This window comes from Onychomys torridus, chromosome 16 (assembly GCF_903995425.1).
Source record: "Onychomys torridus chromosome 16, mOncTor1.1, whole genome shotgun sequence".
NCBI lineage: Eukaryota > Metazoa > Chordata > Mammalia > Rodentia > Cricetidae > Onychomys > Onychomys torridus.
In genome coordinates, this window is record NC_050458.1 from 67,462,635 (window position 1) to 67,480,860 (window position 18,226).

Sequence of the window (18,226 nt, forward strand, 5' to 3'; positions counted from 1 at the left end):
TTATAGCTCTTATAACTTAACCCATTTATAGCAATCTATGTTCTGCTACATGGCTCCTTATTGTTCCTCTATACTGTAGGTCCGATTCCCTCTGCAACTCGCTGGCAAATTCTCCACCTCTCTTCTTCCCAGAGTTCCTCTCTCTCCCTAGAAATCCAGCCTAGCCTCTCCTGCCTAGCTATTGGCTATTCAGCTCTTTATTACAGTCTCAACAATGTTTAAAAGTCCAAAGTTTAAAATCTCTTCTGAGATTCATGTAATCTCTTATGGAATAAAAATTTAAAAACATATCAGATGCTTCCAACATATAATGGCACAGGATATACATTACTGTTTCAAAATGTAAGGAAGGGAGCATAGTGAAAAAATACTGTACTAAAGCAAGCCAAAAAACCAGCTGGGCAAACACAAACCTCTGCATCTCCATGTCTGATGTCAAAACGCTCTTTAGACCTCCAACTCCTTTCAGCTTTGTTGACTGCAACACACTTCTTTCTATTAGGCTGGTTCCACTCCCTGTTAGCAGCTTTCCTTAGCAGATATACCACAACTCCAGGTTCTCTAACACCTTGGGGTCTCTAAGGCAATCCAGGCTTCAACTTCAGAGCTTCATGAAATGGCCTCTCTAGGCCTCCATTCAGGGACACCCCTGACACACACCTGGCCTCAGGGGCTTTAGTCACAGAAGTAAATGCCATAGCCCCTTTCTTCTATCCTTAACTCCAGAACCATGTGGCCAAAGCTTCCAAGTTCTGCTACTCACTGGAGCTGGAACATGGTCCCCTTGTTCAACTACACCTTCACCAGCGTTCTGCCCTTCACTGCCTAAGCTTGGCTGTCCTGAAACTGGATCTCTAGACCAGGCTGGCCTCAAACTCAGAGACCCACCAGCCTTCCAAGTGCTGGGATTAAAGGTATGCACCACCATACCCAGCTCTAAGTTTTTCCTTAGCTCCTAAGTTGGAAACTTAGCTGGGTGGGATCTTGCCTTGAGATCACCACTCCCTTTATTCTATTTCCTAATCTGTGTATCTCCTTGACCACAGGACTTAGCTCTATTCTACTTCCTGGTGCCCCTTTTCTCAATGTGTACATTTTGTATTTTTTTTTTTATTTGCTCAGCTTGCTCCTACATCTTTCAGGCAACAGGAAATGATCTAGGGATCACACTGAACAAAAGAGACCTCAAAGTCCGATCCCAAAGTGACACACTTCCTCCAACAAGGCCACACCCACTTCAACAAGGCCACACCTCTAATAGTGCTACTCCCCATGAGTTTATGGGGGCCAATTACATTTATACTACCACAGGGGCCTTTTTAAAAAATGAAGTAGAGTTAAAGGTTTAAAGGTATCTTAGGAACCCCCCCCCAAAAAAAAAGGTATCTTAATATAGGCTTAAGCCTGAGGGTTAAGACAAAGAGAGTTGCTGAGAAGAAAGTAAGGCATACTAGAAAGCGTGGGTGTGAGGTTCTCTGAGAAAGTCACGGAAAGTAAGACATACCAAATGGAGGTACTGGCTCTTTAAGGGAGAGTCATCAGTTCTCAGGAGTGATACCACCAACTTCCCTGGGGCTCCAAGTTGCAGATGGCAGATTGTAGAACTTCTCCGTCTCTATAATTGCATAACCTACAGCTTATTGTGTTACATTGCACAAGCTTTTGCTGGGGAGATGAGCAAATGCCTATTCACCCGTGGCAGAGCACCAATGACAGACCAAAGAAATTATTCCACTCAAGGTGGCTTGGTGAATCAGCGAGTTTAACTGAGGCTACTTTCAGGAGCATGAGGGGTTAACCTACAAGGTGGGTATGGTGACACCACTGAAGGAGAAAATGTCTCTGCCCTCCAGCACAGCACGTTAACTACCTCAGGAGCCCTTCTCTGCCATAAGACTTTAGATGACTCTGCCTTGTCCAGGGGAGAGGACAGCTGTTCCACACATGCTGGGTACTTTCCTTGTTGCTGTGTTCAAACACCCGACAAAAAGTAGTTTAAGGGCAGAAGGATTTGTTTTGGCTCACACTGCAGGGAAGTGAGGTCCACCTGTGTCTCAGTTAGGGTTTCTATTGCTGTAAAGAGACAGCATGACCACGACAACACTTATAAAAACAACCAAACATTGAACTGGGGTAGCTTGATTACAGTTCAGAGGTTCAGTCGTTATCATCATGAGCAGTGTGCAAGCAGACATGGTGCTGGAGCTGTAGCTGAGAGTCCACATCTTGCAGGCAATAGGAAGTCACCTGAGACACTGGGTGGAATCCTGAGCCTAGGAAACCTCAAAGCCCGCCCCCATAGTGACACACTTCCTCCTACAAGGCCAAACCCACTCCAACAAAGCCACACCTCCTAATAGTGCCACTTCCTATGTGATGATGGGGGCCAATGGCATTCAAACTACCACAACCTAGAAGGGAAGGCATGGTGCCAGGAGTGAGAAGTGGATCAGACATTGTGTCTTATAGTCTGGAAACAGAGATTGCTGCTGCTCCCCTGGATTCCTTTCTTCCCTTCTTATTCAGTCTGATACCAGCTGTACTATAGTGCCACCTACATAAGGGTGGGTCTTCCTCCTCAGATGGTTGTGAGCTGCCTGACATGGATGCTGGGAACTGAGCCTGGGTCCTCTGCAAGAACAACAGTTGCTCTGATAAGCCAACCCTCCAGTCCTTTTTATTTTTTATGTTTTTGGTTTTTCGAGACAGGGTTTCTCTGTGTAGCTTTGCGCCTTTCCTGGAACTCACTCGGTAGCCCAGGCTGGCCTCGAACTCACAGAGATCCACCTGGTTCTACCTCCCAAGTGCTGGGATTCAAGGGGTGCGCCACCACTGCCCGGCTATTTTTAACTATGTATGTGTATGTGTGTGTATGGGGGGGGGGAGTATGTACATGTGTATGGTATGGGGTGACCAAGGAGGCTAGCAGCATCAGATTCCTGGAGCTGGAGTTACAGGCAGTTGTGAACTGCCTCACTTGGGGGTTGGAACCCAAGCCTGGGTCCTTTGCAAGAGAAGTATGTATGCTTAACTGCTGAATCATTTCTTGACCTTGTTTTTTGAGACAGGTTCTCTCACTGATTGATTAGGCTGGCTAGCCATCAAGCCCAAGGATCCTCCTGTCTTTGCCTCCCCAGATCTGGGATTTAATGCATGGCTTTTTCTGTCGGTGTAGGGGGATCTGAACTTGGGTCCTTATGTTTGTGTCACAACCACTTATTAATCTGAATAAAAACCAAAAAAGAAAGAAAGAAAGAAAGAAAGAAAAAGGACTGAATCATCTCCATAGTCCTCTTTGTGTTCTCTTTAAGAAATCTTTGCCAGGGTCAGCAATGTGGTTCAGCCATAAAGGCCCTTGATGCCAAGTCTGATGACCTGAGTTGTGCCCACATGGTGGAAGGAGATAACTGACTTTATAAAGTTATCCTCTGACACTCACACATATGTCAAATGTGTGCACGTGTGTGCACACAAGCACACCTCTTCACACAAATAAATATCATTGTCAAACCCAAAGTTACTAAAAGTTTCAATGTTCTAGCATCTCTACAAATTAATTTTTATCTATATTTGTGTTTAATCATTTTTGTTGTTTTTGGGGGAGGTGTGACAGTTTTTCTATGAAGCCCTGGCTGTCCCTGTCCTGAAACCATAACATAGAGCAGGTTGGCTTTGAACTTTCAGTGAGTGATCCCGCCTCTTCAACCTAGGACTAGGATGATATGCATGTGCCACTGCACCTGCACAGTTTCTCTCTCTCTCTCTCTCTCTCTCTCTCTCTTGTTTGTTTTTTGAGACAAGGTTTCTCTGTGTAGCTTTGCACCTTCCCTGGATCTCGCTTGGTAGACCAGGCTGGCCTCGAACTCACAGAGATCCTCCTGGCTCTGCCTCCCGAGTGCTGGGATTAAAGGCGTGTGCCACTACTGCCCGGCCAGAGTCTTGATATATAGCTTAGGAGAGCCTTGAACTCAGGATCTTCCTGCCTCAGCCTCCCAAGTGCTGGGATTACATGCATCTGCTACCACACCTGGCCCCATCTTGACATTTTGAAATAACTTTTATATATATCATGAGGCAAACAGCAAGGTGATTTCATTTTACATATTGCTCCAGAACCATTTGTTAAGAAGTACATTCTTTGTTCTATTTTGGACTGCTCTACCCACACATAATCAATTAAATTTCAGCAAAGGCAATTTAAACAGGAGAAAGAGAGGGTTAGAGATGTATTATTGTTAAACACTTACCCAGCACATGTAAGACCTTGGATTGGCTTCTCAATACCACACACACACCAGTTCAAAACAGTGTTGAACTCAGGGCTTGCTCAGCAAGTGCCTTTACCAGCTGAGTCACTCACAAGCCTGTATTTAGGCCTTTAATGAATCACCAAGTCTTTATATATTTCATTGTTTTTTGTTTTTTGTCAAATTCAGTCCTAAGTATTTTGAGACAGGGTCTCAAACTGAATATCTAGCTGTTTAAGGATGACCTTTTAAGGATGACCTTAAACTTCTGGTACTTCTGCCTCTAATCTTCCAAGTGACAGGATTATAGGTAGGTAGTATGTGCCTGGTTAATTCAGTGCTGGAGACCAAACACAGGATTTGTGCAAACTAACCACACCTAGCTCAGAAGTGATGTTCTGATTATATCCTTAACACTATAAGTGCTTTTGATAGCTGGGCAGTGGTGGCACATGCCTTTAATCCCAGCACTCTGGAGGCAGAGACAGGCAGATCTCTGTGACTTCAAGGTCAGCCTGGTCTACAGAGCGAGTTCCAAGACAGTCAGGGCTGTTACACAGAGAAACTCTGTCTCAAAAAACAAATACATAAATAAAATTGATGTGTCTCGTTACTGACTTTGATCCACAAATAATGTCTGACAAGTTTCTCTGCTACAAAATTACTTTTTCTGCCGGGTGGTGGTGCACGCCTTTAATCCCAGCACTCGGGAGGCAGTGCCAGGTGGATCTCTGTGAGTTCGAGGCCAGCCTGGGCTACAGAGTGAGTTCCAGGACAGGCTCCAAAGCTACACAGAGAAACCCTGTCTCAAAAAAACAAAAAAAAGAAAAGAAAAAAATTACTTTTCCTTGGTAATTAATGAATACTTTAAGATAAAGTACTTTGAGACCCAGGTATATCCAGTTTGTCATCACATTTTCACTTACTTGGTTTAATATTTGTAGGTTTTTGTGGCTTTTAAGATTATGTTATTACTATGATTATTACTAAATGATATATTCTTTTCAAATTAAAAAAATTATGAGTGTTTGCCTGCATGTATCTGTAGGTAACTATGTGCCTGATGCCCACAGAGGCCAAAACTAGGCATTAGATACCCTGGAAATGGAATTATAGCTCATGGTGAGCCGCCATGTGGTGCTGGGAGTAGAACCTGGGTCCTCTGCAAGAGCAAACAGTGCTCTTAACCATTGAGCATCTGCCCAGCCCCTAAACGTTGTATTTGAATTCCACCGTCCCTGATATATCGACTAGTTGTCACTTTAGAGGGGAAGTTTATCTCCTTCAGTTTATCACTGTTAGAATGACTTACAGATTCCTGTGACGTCCTGTGGATTATCATTGTTGACTGCTATTATCTCACTTGATGTTTGGATCATTCCAAGTTTGGTCAGCCCTCAGTCTGGCTTCTGTCTGAACATCGCCATTACTTTTTAAGTAAGTACTACGCTGTGTGGCTCAACCGGGTTTTCCAGGATTACCTTGTATTTCCCACCCCCAATCTTGGAATCAATCTCTTTCAAGGGGCAATGCTGCTGCTGCTGCTTCTTCTTCTTCTTCTTCTTCTTCTTCTTCTTCTTCTTCTTCTTCTTCTCCTTCTTCCTCTTCCTCTTCTTCCTCTTCCTCCTCCTCCTCCTCCTCCTCCTCCTCCTCCTCCTCCTCCTCCTCCTTCTTCTTCTTCTTCTTCTTCTGCTTTTTTGAGACTGGCCTATGAACTCACAGAGATCTGCCTGGCTCTGCCTCCCAAGTGCTGGGATTAAAGGCATGCGCCGCCGCCGCCGCCGCCACCTGGTGCAATGCTTCTTTTTAATGGAGCAAGTTGTTTAGAAACAATACAAGGTGTGATTGATAATATTAAGGTGTTAGGATTCTTAAGCCTTCAGTAAACAGAATTAGAGGGAGGAAATGTATATTACACAGTATATTTCATTATATATCACATTGGTATTTCCAATTCTATTCTGACCTAAGAGTACATAGTCCACTCTAATTTTTTTCAATAGTTGAGACCTTTGGCAGGAAGAAATCTAATTTATTTTGATCTTTAGTGTATTTAGTACCCTTTCATGTGCAGTCTCTTGTTCTGTTACTTTTGTCCCTACCCCTGCCGTAGATGTCTTTCTTTATCTCTATCTACAAAGCCACACGGCCCCTACAACCCCCACATGCTGGAGCTAACCCCATAAATATTTAGAAACATTGCAATGCTTCTCTGTCTCTGATACCCCTACAAGTGAGCTACTGCTGCTGCTCATCTCACTGGGCTCCCACATCCCGGAATTTCTAATAGTTGTGTGTGTGTGTGTGTGTGTGTGTGTGTGTGTGTGTGTGTGTGTGTGTATGTGTTACTAGGGTCTGAACCCAGAGCTTTGCACATGCTAGGCAAACACTCTACTGTGGAGCTATATCCCAGATCAGTCTGACAGCTTTTAAACTGAATTATTCAGGAGGGACAAAAATAGGAAGGGATAAAAGGAAGGAAGGAAGGAAGAAAGACTAGCAGATATGTTTGGAACTATTCCTTGGTCAAAAATAAAAAAGCCATGGCTGGCTGGAGAGATGATTCAGTGGCTAAGAGCACTTGGTCTTTCAGAGAATCCGGGGTCAGTTCCCAGCACCTGTGTCAGGGCTGACATCTCTAACTCCAGTTCTAGAAAATGCCCTCTTCCTCCCTCCTCAGGTACTGTGTGAACATGGGATAGACAACAGATCCATACACATAAAATAAAAATAAACAAATCTAAGCCAAGCATGTTGGTGTGAGCCTGTCATCTCGGTATTTGTGATGCTACAACAGAGGGTCATGAGTTGGAGACCACTCTAGGTCCTGGGTCACACAGTGAGTTTATGCCAGCCTCAGCTGTGTAGCAAGACCTAGACTTAAAACAAGAAAAAAACATCTTTTCCTTTCTTCTTCTAGGCTGGCCCTCCAAGGGATTGAAGGCGTTCACCACCATGCCCGGCCTCTTTTTCTTTCTTCTTTTGAAATCTATCTGTTCAGTTTATTTGCCTAAAACACCCACTTTTTCATTGTGATTGCCATTCATACAGTATTGTTGGCTACTGTTTTGCTTATGGTGGGGTAGAATATCAGAGTTCATCATTAGAGCAGGTGTGGCCAATCTGTGTCCATGATAAAATTCCTAGTAGCATACAAATTTGATAGGAATAGTCAGACAAGACTGGCCTTTCATGAAGCCTACACTGAGCATGAAGTAGGGTGATGTGACCAGGTTTATATCAGAGTTTGTCTGTGTGAGAAGGCAAACCCAGGGCTTTGAGCATAACAGGAACGATATCACAGAGCTACATCCCAACCCCCTTGTATGCTCATCCTTTCTGATTTTTTCATCTGCCTGTTTTGTGGTGCTGAGGATTGAATAGAGAGATTATCCATGCCAAGCTGCAATTCATGAGTTGCAGCCCCAGCCCTATGTGTATCCAAGCTAAACTAAATGGCAAGAGAAAGCCTTTTCTTCCTTCCTTCCTTCCTTCCTTCCTTCCTTCCTTCCTTCCTTCCTTTTTTTCTTGTTTATTTTGTGTGGATGGGTAGGTGTGTGAGCACATATGTGCCATGGTACACATGTGGAGGTCAGAGGACAACTTATTTCACTATAAAAGGACTGAGAATGAACTCAGGCTCGGTAACAGGCATCTTTACCCACTGAGCCATCATTATGATCCAAAAGTCTTTCTTTTCTTTCTTAAAATTAAGTGTTATTGTGAATCTGTGGATGATAAGTGTGGAGATCCAACCCAAGGCCTTGTGCATGCTAGGGAAGTGCTCTGTCAACTGAGCCACATCCCCAGCTCCTCAAGATAGTTTCTAGAAAGACATGTCTTGGGCCAGCAAGATGAGTCAGCAGGAAAAGGCGCCCACCACCAAGTCTGGGGACCCAAATGCAGTCTCTGGAACCCATATGGTGGAAGGAGAGGACCAACTCCTGCAAGTTGCCCTCTGACATGTACACCATAGTATTTGCACCTCCCCTTAACACAGAATAAACACAGTCTTGGTGGATTCACACTACCTGATTTCAAGATTTAGAACAAGTTATAAAAACAAAGTCAGTGTGGTGTGGGCATAAGGATAAACATTTATATCAATAGATGCATCTAGAGACTTGCATTTTGACAAAGTTATCAAACTAATTCAATGGGAAAAAATCTTTGCAAAAATAGAGAAATAATTACATAAATGAATGCAAAGAAAATCTTAATTCATACTTTGTTCAACATAAAAAAGACAACTTGAAATTGATGATAGACTTATATATGAAATCCCAAACTACAAAACCTTTAGAAGAAAATAGAACTCAACTTGTTTTGTTTTTGGTTTTTTTTGTATTGATTTTTTACTTTTGTTTTGTTTGAAACAGGGTCTCAGTGTGTAGCCTTTGCTGGCCTAGAACTGTATGTAGACCAGGCTTGCCCTGAACTCACAGAGATCCACCTGCTCCTGCCTTCCTAGTGCTGTGATTAAAGACGTGTACTATTATGCCCATCCAAAACTAAAAATCTTTGTAATCTCCAATAAAACAGAAATATTTCTTAGAACACAAGAACATAAACCATTTTAAGAAATGGGTATACATGTGAAATTATTGCACTTGAGAAACTAGGAATAACCTGGGCTACATAGTGTGAGAGACCTGTCACAAACAAAAAACTATCATGACTTAATGACAAGAAGACTAGCCTTAAGTATCAACAAAAAGATTTGAATAAACACTTCACCAAATTAAAAAAAGAAACAGAGTTGATAATTATCCAGGAGGCTCAGAATGGCTAGAATTTAAAATATAGACCCTCTGAAGAAGTGCTAGGAAGGACCCAGAGCGGCTGGAACTCTCACATACCAGTGGTAGGAATGCAAAGTGAAATACCCCTTTTGGAAAATAGTTTGGCAATCTTTCGTAAAGGCCCACCTACACTTCCACACAAAGACTTGCACATGAATACTCATAGCAGTATTGTAACAGCCTTGAATTATAACCTGCCTGAATGCTTATCAACTGATGACCAGAACAGGCGTTATAGAGGACGGACGGTCCAGTGAGATAGCATTTGCAACAAGGAACAATGCATGCAAAAACATGGATGCATTGCCTGTCCATGTATGACTTTCAAAAGCCTTTAAGAAAGCAAACTTCGGGGCAGAAACCAGATCAGTGGCTACTGAAGACTGTGGTGGGTAGGATGGGACTACCACAAAGGGCTTCAAAGGAACTTGTTGGAATAAAAATGTCTAAATTGGGGGCTGGAGAGATGGCTCAGCGGTTAAGAGCACTGGCTGCTCCTCCAGAGGTCCTGAGTTCAATTCCCAGCAACCACATGGTGGCTCACAACCATCTGTAATGACAGCCAGGGCAACACCGAAAAATCCTGTTTCAAAAAGAAAACAAAAAAGTCTAAATCCTACAGTTGTGATGGTAACAAGACCTGTGTGTGTGTGTATGTGTGTGTGAGTGAGTGTGTGAGCATGTACACACAGCTCTTGGATTATAGATGTGAACTGCTACATGTCTGGCTTTTTATAGGAGTACTGGGGATCCAAAAGCAACTACCTTTGCTTATACTGTAAGCATTTTACCAAATGAGCATCTCCCCAGCCCTGTCATTGGTAGTTTTATTCTGAATAACACAATTTTGCTATAAGTGATGGCTATTCTAGGGAGTAGAAATGGACAGAAGCAGGGAGACCAGGAGGGAGGTTATTACAGTACCATGTAAGTGAGAGACTATAGTGGCTGGCAACCCACATGGCTGGGCAGAGTGGAGGAACCAAGAGTCCTGCTGGATTTCATTTGCATCTCTGACTGGGAGAAGTCATGGTAGGACCTGAGGGAGCATGTGGGTACAATGTGGAGGGAGGTGAGGGACTTGGGGTTGGTCGTGACTAGACAAGGTAGTGATATGAAGTAGACAGAAAAGAAGCAAGAAAGAAATCCCTCGGAATATCACTATTTTCCACTAAAAGGTATCTGGACTTTGTAGTCTATTTTGTTACTGAAACTCATTAAATGATTTTTCAGTAGAAGGGTAACTGACCAAGTTCATGTTTCCAAAGATAATTAGAAGCAGTAATATGGAGTGTGGGTTGAAGAAGGGAGGCCCTAGAAGTCAGAAGACGCTGCATAGCTGTCTGGTTTTAGGAGATGGTGCAGTACAGCAGATTCAGCTAAGCTTAGACCTTCTCATAGCAGATTGCCTCTCAGTATGGATTGAACTGCACACACTTCACAACTCATATGTTGAAGTATTAGCCCTTTGTGCCTCCTAATGTAAGTGTACATAGATAAGCACTCAAGAATGACCTATGCCGGATGAAGGCATAGATCTGCTACTGCAACTGTCAGTGTCATGAGTAATGGTACCTAAAAATTATAGGATGGACAAGATGACCCAGGAATCCCCCTCTTGTATTTTTAGTCTTTTTTGAGTCACGGTCTCATGGAGTCCAGGCTGGCCTCACACTCACAATGTGAACTCCTCTTCCTCTTGTCTCTACTTCTAGTGCTAGGATTCTAGGTGTGTGACACCATGCTCAGCTTAGAATCTCTTTTATTGGCAGACTCCTTAGGGGAACCCTGGTGCCCTTTGCTCTATCAACATGTTAGTGTTGGATTGGGGTGGGGGGCAGCAGTGAGGTGGTGATGTTTGAGGCAGGGTCTCTTGCAGCTAGGCTGGCTTCAAACTCTCGAGGTAGCCAGGCCTGGCCTTGAACCTCTGATCTTCTTGCTTCTACCTCCTAAAAGCTGGGATTGCAGCCACCGTGCCCAGCAAAAACATAATTTCTTTTAGGACTGAACATTAGTAAAAGAACCAAAAGCACCCTCAAAGACAGGAAGATGGAAGTCAACTAACAAACTGTACTGAGAGGCGGGTCAGAAGGACGGCAGTGCACAAAGCTGGAGAATGTGCCAGAAGCCTCCAGCGGGCCTCTCTCTCCCCAGCTACTTCCTTAGGTAGAGGCTTTAAATCGGGGATCGTCTTCTTCCCAGGACCACAAGGAAACCCGACAGAGGCCTCAGCAGTCCCTCCAGGCAGGGAGTCCCTTGCCAAAGCAAACAACCCCAGCTCTCCCGATTGTGCTCTGCCTGGGGTAGGGGAGAACAAAGATCCCTTTCTTTTCTTCCCCAGTGCTATGGCTGCAGCCAAAGACGCTGTTTACACAATCTTCCCTGGTGAAGAATTTGTTCCTTTTCTCTCTAAGTTGCAGCTGGAAAAGATTGAGTTCCTCCCTGCCTGTTCCTTATTCCCCTGTCCCTGGGCAGGAAAAGTGCCACACTTGACCTTCCCACCCCTAGAGATGTCAGCACGCTCAGGAATAACTCCAGGCCTTTTATGATGTGACGGGGAGTTCAGTTCTGGTGGCAGAAAGCCTATCTTATCTGGCCGGGAAGGGGGTGGCGAGTCGGAGAACTCAGAAGCCCAGCTTCCTTCCCGGCATTCAGATTCTCTTTATTCCATCCTCTTCCATTCCCTAGGTTTTCCCAGGCACATTTCTACAAGAGGTCAAATCATCAAAACCCAGGGCAGATTTGGATTATTGTGAAAAGATGATTGCAGGTTGGATAAAATGTTTTCTAGAACATTTTCTTTAGTCTGCAGCGTATTACTAACTAGATCTCGGAGGGCAGATGTCTCTCCCACATCCCCTAAACAAAAGCAAGAAGGGAAGAGAGACGTGCTAGAGTCTAATTTTAGGATTGGCAGAGAATCCTAGTGTTAAGTTACTCTTGGTAAATTGGTAACTAAGAAACAGCAGAGAGAGAGAATTTACAGTCAAGCTTTCCAACAAGTCATTTTAAAACCTAAATTTGTGCTGGGGCTGTAGCTCAGTGGTAGGACATATGCTTAGCATGGGGATGCCCTGGGTTCAAGCTCCAGAACAAAAAATTAAAACAAAGCAAAATGAAAAACAGATTTAAGGAAAAAGTACTAATTTCATTTTATTTCTGTGGTACCCCGGGAGGCTGATGCAACCTCATTTTACCAGGAAAGGAGCACACAGTACGTAAAATTAACCAAAGCTCAGTGAGTAACCTGAACCCAGGATTCTGGAACTTTCTATCCAGACTATTCCACAGGGTCAGGCTATTTTCTGAAAATAGTGTGAGTCTTTTATGGTTTTAGTTTTCTGCATTTCTGGGGATTGAACCCAGGGCCTAGTTCGTGCTATATAAGCGTTCTGTTACTAGAGAACATCCCCTAGCCCCTGAGTCTTTTATACTGAGTAAACTTCCTCTGCTGTAAACTCTCTCCCTCCCTCAAATCCCTATTGACTGTTCCCTGTTGCTATGGGAGCCAGGGCTAGCTGTTTGTTACTTTGCAGCTATGTTTTGGAAACTTGAAGTTCCTGCTCCAGGTGTTGGAGATGTGGATAGAGAAGCCATAGGGAGTGTAGAGGGGCCACAAGTTGGCCTAACTCAGAAACCATCCCTTCACAGTATACAAGCACCTCACTCCAGCCAACCCCCCCCCCCCCCCCCCCCCCCCCCCCCCCCCCGCCCGCCACACACACACCTCAGCAAGATGTGCAGAGAGTGACTTGCTGTAAAAGCAGCTTTGCAGTTCCTGGAAGGCCATAATCCACTATGGTTAAAAATATCTATCATAGGGGCAGAGCTGTGCCAGCTGAACTGAGCCTGCTCAGAACCCCCAGGAAATGATCAGTGTGGTAAAACGGACCCAGGAGCAGGGAAAATGTACCTGTTTGCAAGATAGCAGCAGGGACAGTAGTGTAAGAAGTCTTCACTGAGAAGCCTCAGAAACTACCCAGATTTCTTTTCCTTGCCTCCAATGACATCCTAGAGGCAGAGTTGTATAATGCAAAGACAGGCGTGTGCCGTCAAGCCTGGGCAAGTCTTGATTCTTAAACACCAAAGAAAAAGTACCTATGTCACACAAATGAAAAGGCTCTGAAGCATGCATGCCCCTCTGGGTTAAATGTTATTTCTGTTCTGCTTTCCTGAGCTACATCAGATCCGATGAAGTTGGATGGCAACTTGCTGTCTGGGCTGGGCCTTTCTCCGGAGATTCTGAGAAGAAGGAATTTGATTTACGTGTTGACAGAGTCTCTTCTTGAAGTCGTGAGATGAGTTCTCTACTTCTTTCAACTACTAGTTAGGATGTCAGTCTAAGCAGAGACTAATTTCTATCTTTGCAAGTGACTCTCTCTAGCTACAAAGCAGCAACAGTCCATTAAATCTGTTCTCAAATCTCATTTCCTCTAATGCTCACAATATGAGAAAGCTCTCTGCTGTTGATGCCATTGGATGTGGCCCATCCAGTCTCCAGTATCTGTGTCACCAGTGTCGGGTCTTACAGCAGGGCCTATCATAAGGAGTTGTTATTTATTTTGAAGTACTGGAGACTGGAACAAGGGGCCCACATTATATACACTGGGCAAGTATTCCACCTCAGAGCTCCATCTTTGAAGCAGGGTCATACTATATACCCTAGGCAGACCTCAAACTTAAGATCCTTCTATTTCAGCCTCCCAGTGTGTGCCAGGATGCCTGGCTTAGCTCTTTTTAAAGGTTCATTTAAAAGAATTTTGCTTAGGGCCCACAAGATGACTCAGTGGTTAACCAAACACCTTTGATCCCCAGAACCCATGAGAAACAGCTGGATTCAGGAAGATGGCTCAGGGATAAAGATGCTTGCTGCCAAACAACTTGATGACCTAAATTCCATTCTAAGGCACCACGTGGTAGAAGGAGAGAACTGACTCCTTCAAGTTGTCCTCCAACCTCCACATCGGTACTATGGTACACACTTCTTCCTCACCACCGCATTAAAAAAAAAGCTAGTAGCAGCGTGCATCTGTAATTCCAGCTCTTCTATAGCCTGGGAGCTTGAGGGCCAGCCAGACTGGAGTGCAGCAGAGCAGCAAAACAAAAGATATGCTGCCTCAACAAAGTGGAAGGAGAGAACCGACTCCACATGCGTGCTGCAACAGCGCCTACGTGCACATCCACACAATAAAAGATGTAAAATTTCTGCCTATCAAAGCAGTTATTCAAAAGATGAGAGAATCAGGACAGGGGGCGCACCCCTGTAATCGCAGCACTCGGGAGGCAGAGGCAGGTGGATCTCTGTGAGTTCTGGCCAGCCTGGTCTACAGAGTGAGATCCAGGACAGGCAGGACTGATGCACAGAGAAACCCTGTCTCGAAAAACAAAACAAAAAAACAACAACAAAAAGAAATGGCAAAAGCCATTTGCATCCTAGGCACGAGGCAGGACGTGTTTGGTCTTCGTATTCTAAAATGAGTCTAGAGATGCTTCGTTCCTGTTTCTTCCTTTCCCGTAGGGGTCATTCTCTGTCTTTGCCATTTCTTTTGTGGCCACTAGATCATAATGCACTAATATCCACAGTGTTTTAAAGTAAATGTTCAAAAAAAAAAAAAAAAATAAGGAAAATTTAAGGAATGCCTGGAAACTAAAAGGTTTTCTCAGACTTTAGTTTTTTCTTACCAAATGGTGAGAATACCAGGTGGACAGACTAGTGGTGTGTACTCAGAACAGAGATTGGGAAAAGGCAAGGTATTTTGAGATATGGCTCAATAAAAAGTTTTATTGCTCAAAACTTGGAGGACTACAGTGAAATTCCCAAACCATGGCTGTTCTTTCCTCTTGCAGAATTCAACTAGAATGTTCTTCCTCTCAGCTCCCTGATGGAAGGTCACACACAGCTGCCCTAGCTTCCTAGCTATCAACTCAAGCTAAATCACAAGTGGTGTTGGCTGGTCATTTTCTCTGCTGCCCGCCTTGACAGGATCTTACACTAATAAAGCCGTCCTGAGATGGAGTGGAGGAGGGCTCCCCCTTACTGCTATGTAGCATTTGGATGGTTTACTTACTTTCTCTGTCTCTCTTCTTTTTCGAGACAGGTTTCTCTGTGTAGTCCTTGCTGTCATGGAACTCACTCTGCAGGCCAGGCTGACCTCAAACTCAGGGATCTGCTGGTCTCTGCCTACTGAGTGCTGGGATTAAAGGCATGCATCACCATCATCCAGCTTAACATTTAGATAGTTTTCAAAGGGCATCATTTACTTCCAATTAGGAGGGCATAAATTTATGATCCTCTGACCCTGGTGCTGAGGAAACACACTGACTCTTGGAAAAAAGAACGAGGCTTTAAGAACAGGAAAGCAGGTCTCTGCCTACGGCATCTCTGGGTTCACGCCAGAAGCTTTTTTTGGCCAGATTAAAAATTCCCTTCCTTATGCCAACCAGAAGGGAAAGCTGCCTAGAAAATGGCTTAAATAGATGGAGGCCAGTGAAGAACGAGAAAACAAATTAAAATCAACATACATTGTATTTTGACAATGATGTCCTTTCTGAATACTGTGAGTATCTTTCTATGTCCTTGCATAATTTCTGGGATGAGAACTGCTACTTCTGTTTACAGATGGGAAAAGCAGAGTCCTGGAAAGTTACTGGTTAGAATTGGTTAGTGTTGCAGAGAAATCGGAGTTTCTGATACTTCTTGATTTCAAATCATGGACGATTTAAAAAAACAGGCCAAGCAGAAACCAAGGTTGGAAAGATCTTCAGAAAATCTACTCTTCAATCTGTTTCTCCACTAAACACAAGTTGTTGGCAACTTGGGTAGCCAATCAGTATCTCTTGGGGCCTCAGCTGAGAGGACCCCGTTGCCTTGGCTCCTCCTAAATAAATCTGCTTCTAGGCGTCTTACAGAATGGTCTCATCACTCACTTTAGAAAAGCACACATGGGCCACAAAGCTTTGCTTTCTCCAAATGGTCAGCTCAGCTCAGTTCCAGGATCAAGAAGGGAAAAACCATATACCCAGTGACCCCAAAGAGAAGACAGGACAGGAGCTCCTCCCACCAGGGTCCCAATTCCAGTGACCAGAGCAAAGGGAGGGCTCTTGCTCACTTCTAAATATGCAGTTACTACCCGTCAACTTTTGGTTGGAGACAAAAGTCAGGTCCTGTAGTGGTTTGAAAGAAAATGGCATGATTAGGTGTGACCTTGTTGAAGTAGGTGTAGTCTTGTTGGAGGAAGTGTGTCACTGTGGAGGCAGGCTTTGAGGTCTCATATGTTCAAACTATGCCCAATGAATCAGTCCTGTTGCCTGAATATCAAGATGTAGGACTCTCAGCTCCATCTATGCTGCATGCATGCCACCATGTTTCCCTGCTATGATGATAATGATCTAAACCTCTGAAACTCTAATCCATCCAATTAAATGTTTTCTTTTATAAGAGTTGCCATGGGCATGGTGTTTTCACAGCAACAGAAACCCTAAGACAGGCTCATAGCCCAGAAAATAGTCACCTACACAGTGTAGTACTCTGGAACCAATCCTGGAATAGATTCCTCTCAACTCTTGAACATAGTACCAAAGTCAAGGATGGTGGAAAAGGATCTGCAGGTGGCCTTTTTGTGTACACTTGTATGTGCATGCATGTAGAGGCCAGAAGACAACATCAAGGATTGCCCACCTTAGTTTCTGATACAGGTCTTATGTAGTTCAGGCTAACCTCAAACTCCCCACATAGCTGAAGATGGCCTTAAACTTCTGATTTTCCTACCTCAACCTTCTGAGTGCTGGGATTATGGACCTGTAATACCATGCCTGGCTTTCTGCTTGTAGGTTTTAAGCCAGACTAAAAAGTAAAAGCATTGTGGTCAACTAGGTTAGCATTCCTATTAAAAAATTGTGTTACATGAGTACATATGTAAGGTAAAAGTCCATATGCACACAAATCCACAATTTAGCACATGTATTATAAAGGGGATATGTGTGTTCTATAGCCCCTTATAGGGGTTCATGCTCATCTGACTAAGGGTAGATGGATAACAGGAAACAACTTCATAGAGAAGGGAGCATTCAAGCTAAGTCTTTCATAACACAGCAAGTTTGAAAAAGAGGAAATTGTGCAAAGATCCAAAAAAGCAGAGATGAGCAGAGCAAGGGCAAGGTGTGAGAAGGCCAGGAAGACATTTTAAAGCATACTTGAGTCTAGTTCAGGGCTAGTTTGGGCAATGTGGCAAGACCCACCATTGCAAAAGAACTAAATTTAAAAAAATGAGGATGGGGATGGTAGCTCAGACCCATAGTTCCAGCACTCAGAAAGCAGAGGTAGGACTGTTATGAGTTTAAGGCTAGCCTAATCTCCAGTTTCAGGCCAGTGGGGTATGTGACGTGTATGAATTCTGAATTGGTTTCTGAACTGGTAAATGACAAAATCAGTCCTGTCCTGAAAGGAAGATCTACATGGCAGTCAGTATAAGTAAATGCTGGAAGAATTGGAAACAGGCCACCAGTTAAGAGGCTTTACAACAGGTAGGTGACAAGGACTGCCTGAGCCAGGGCTGTGTCACTGACAGGTAACAAACCCTCCAGTAATCATTTTAAGCACTGACCCCAATCCTCCAAAGTGAGAAGGTCACACCATGTGATAATTATTGAAAAGTGTACTAGGCTTTTTCTTTTTGGGCCACCAACTAGCTCCCAAATCACGATACAGACTTATCATTAGTTCTGAATACTCGGCCTAGTTCAGGCTCCTTTCTGGCTAGCTCTTCTAACTTGTTTCTCTGTATCTACCTTTTTCCTAGGGGCTATTGCCTTTCTTACTTCGTCTGTCTTACTTGCTGGCTGGCGGCCCTGGGCACCCCCTCTTCGCTCCTCCTCCCCTTCTTTTGTTCCTTGATTTCTCCTGTTTATCCCTCTGCCTGCCAGCCCTACCTAGCCTTTCTCTGACCAGCTATTGGCTGTTCAGCTCTTTATTAAACCAATCAGGTACCTTAGGCGGGCAAGGTAAAACAGCTTTTCATAATTAAACAAATGCAACATAAACAAAAGCAGCATACCTTTACAGTTAAAGTAATATTCAGTAACATAAACAAATGTAACACATCTTTGCCTAGTTAAAATAATGTTCCACAACAGAAAAGCACAGCTATTTTGAACAGAACTTTCCTAAAACAAAGAATT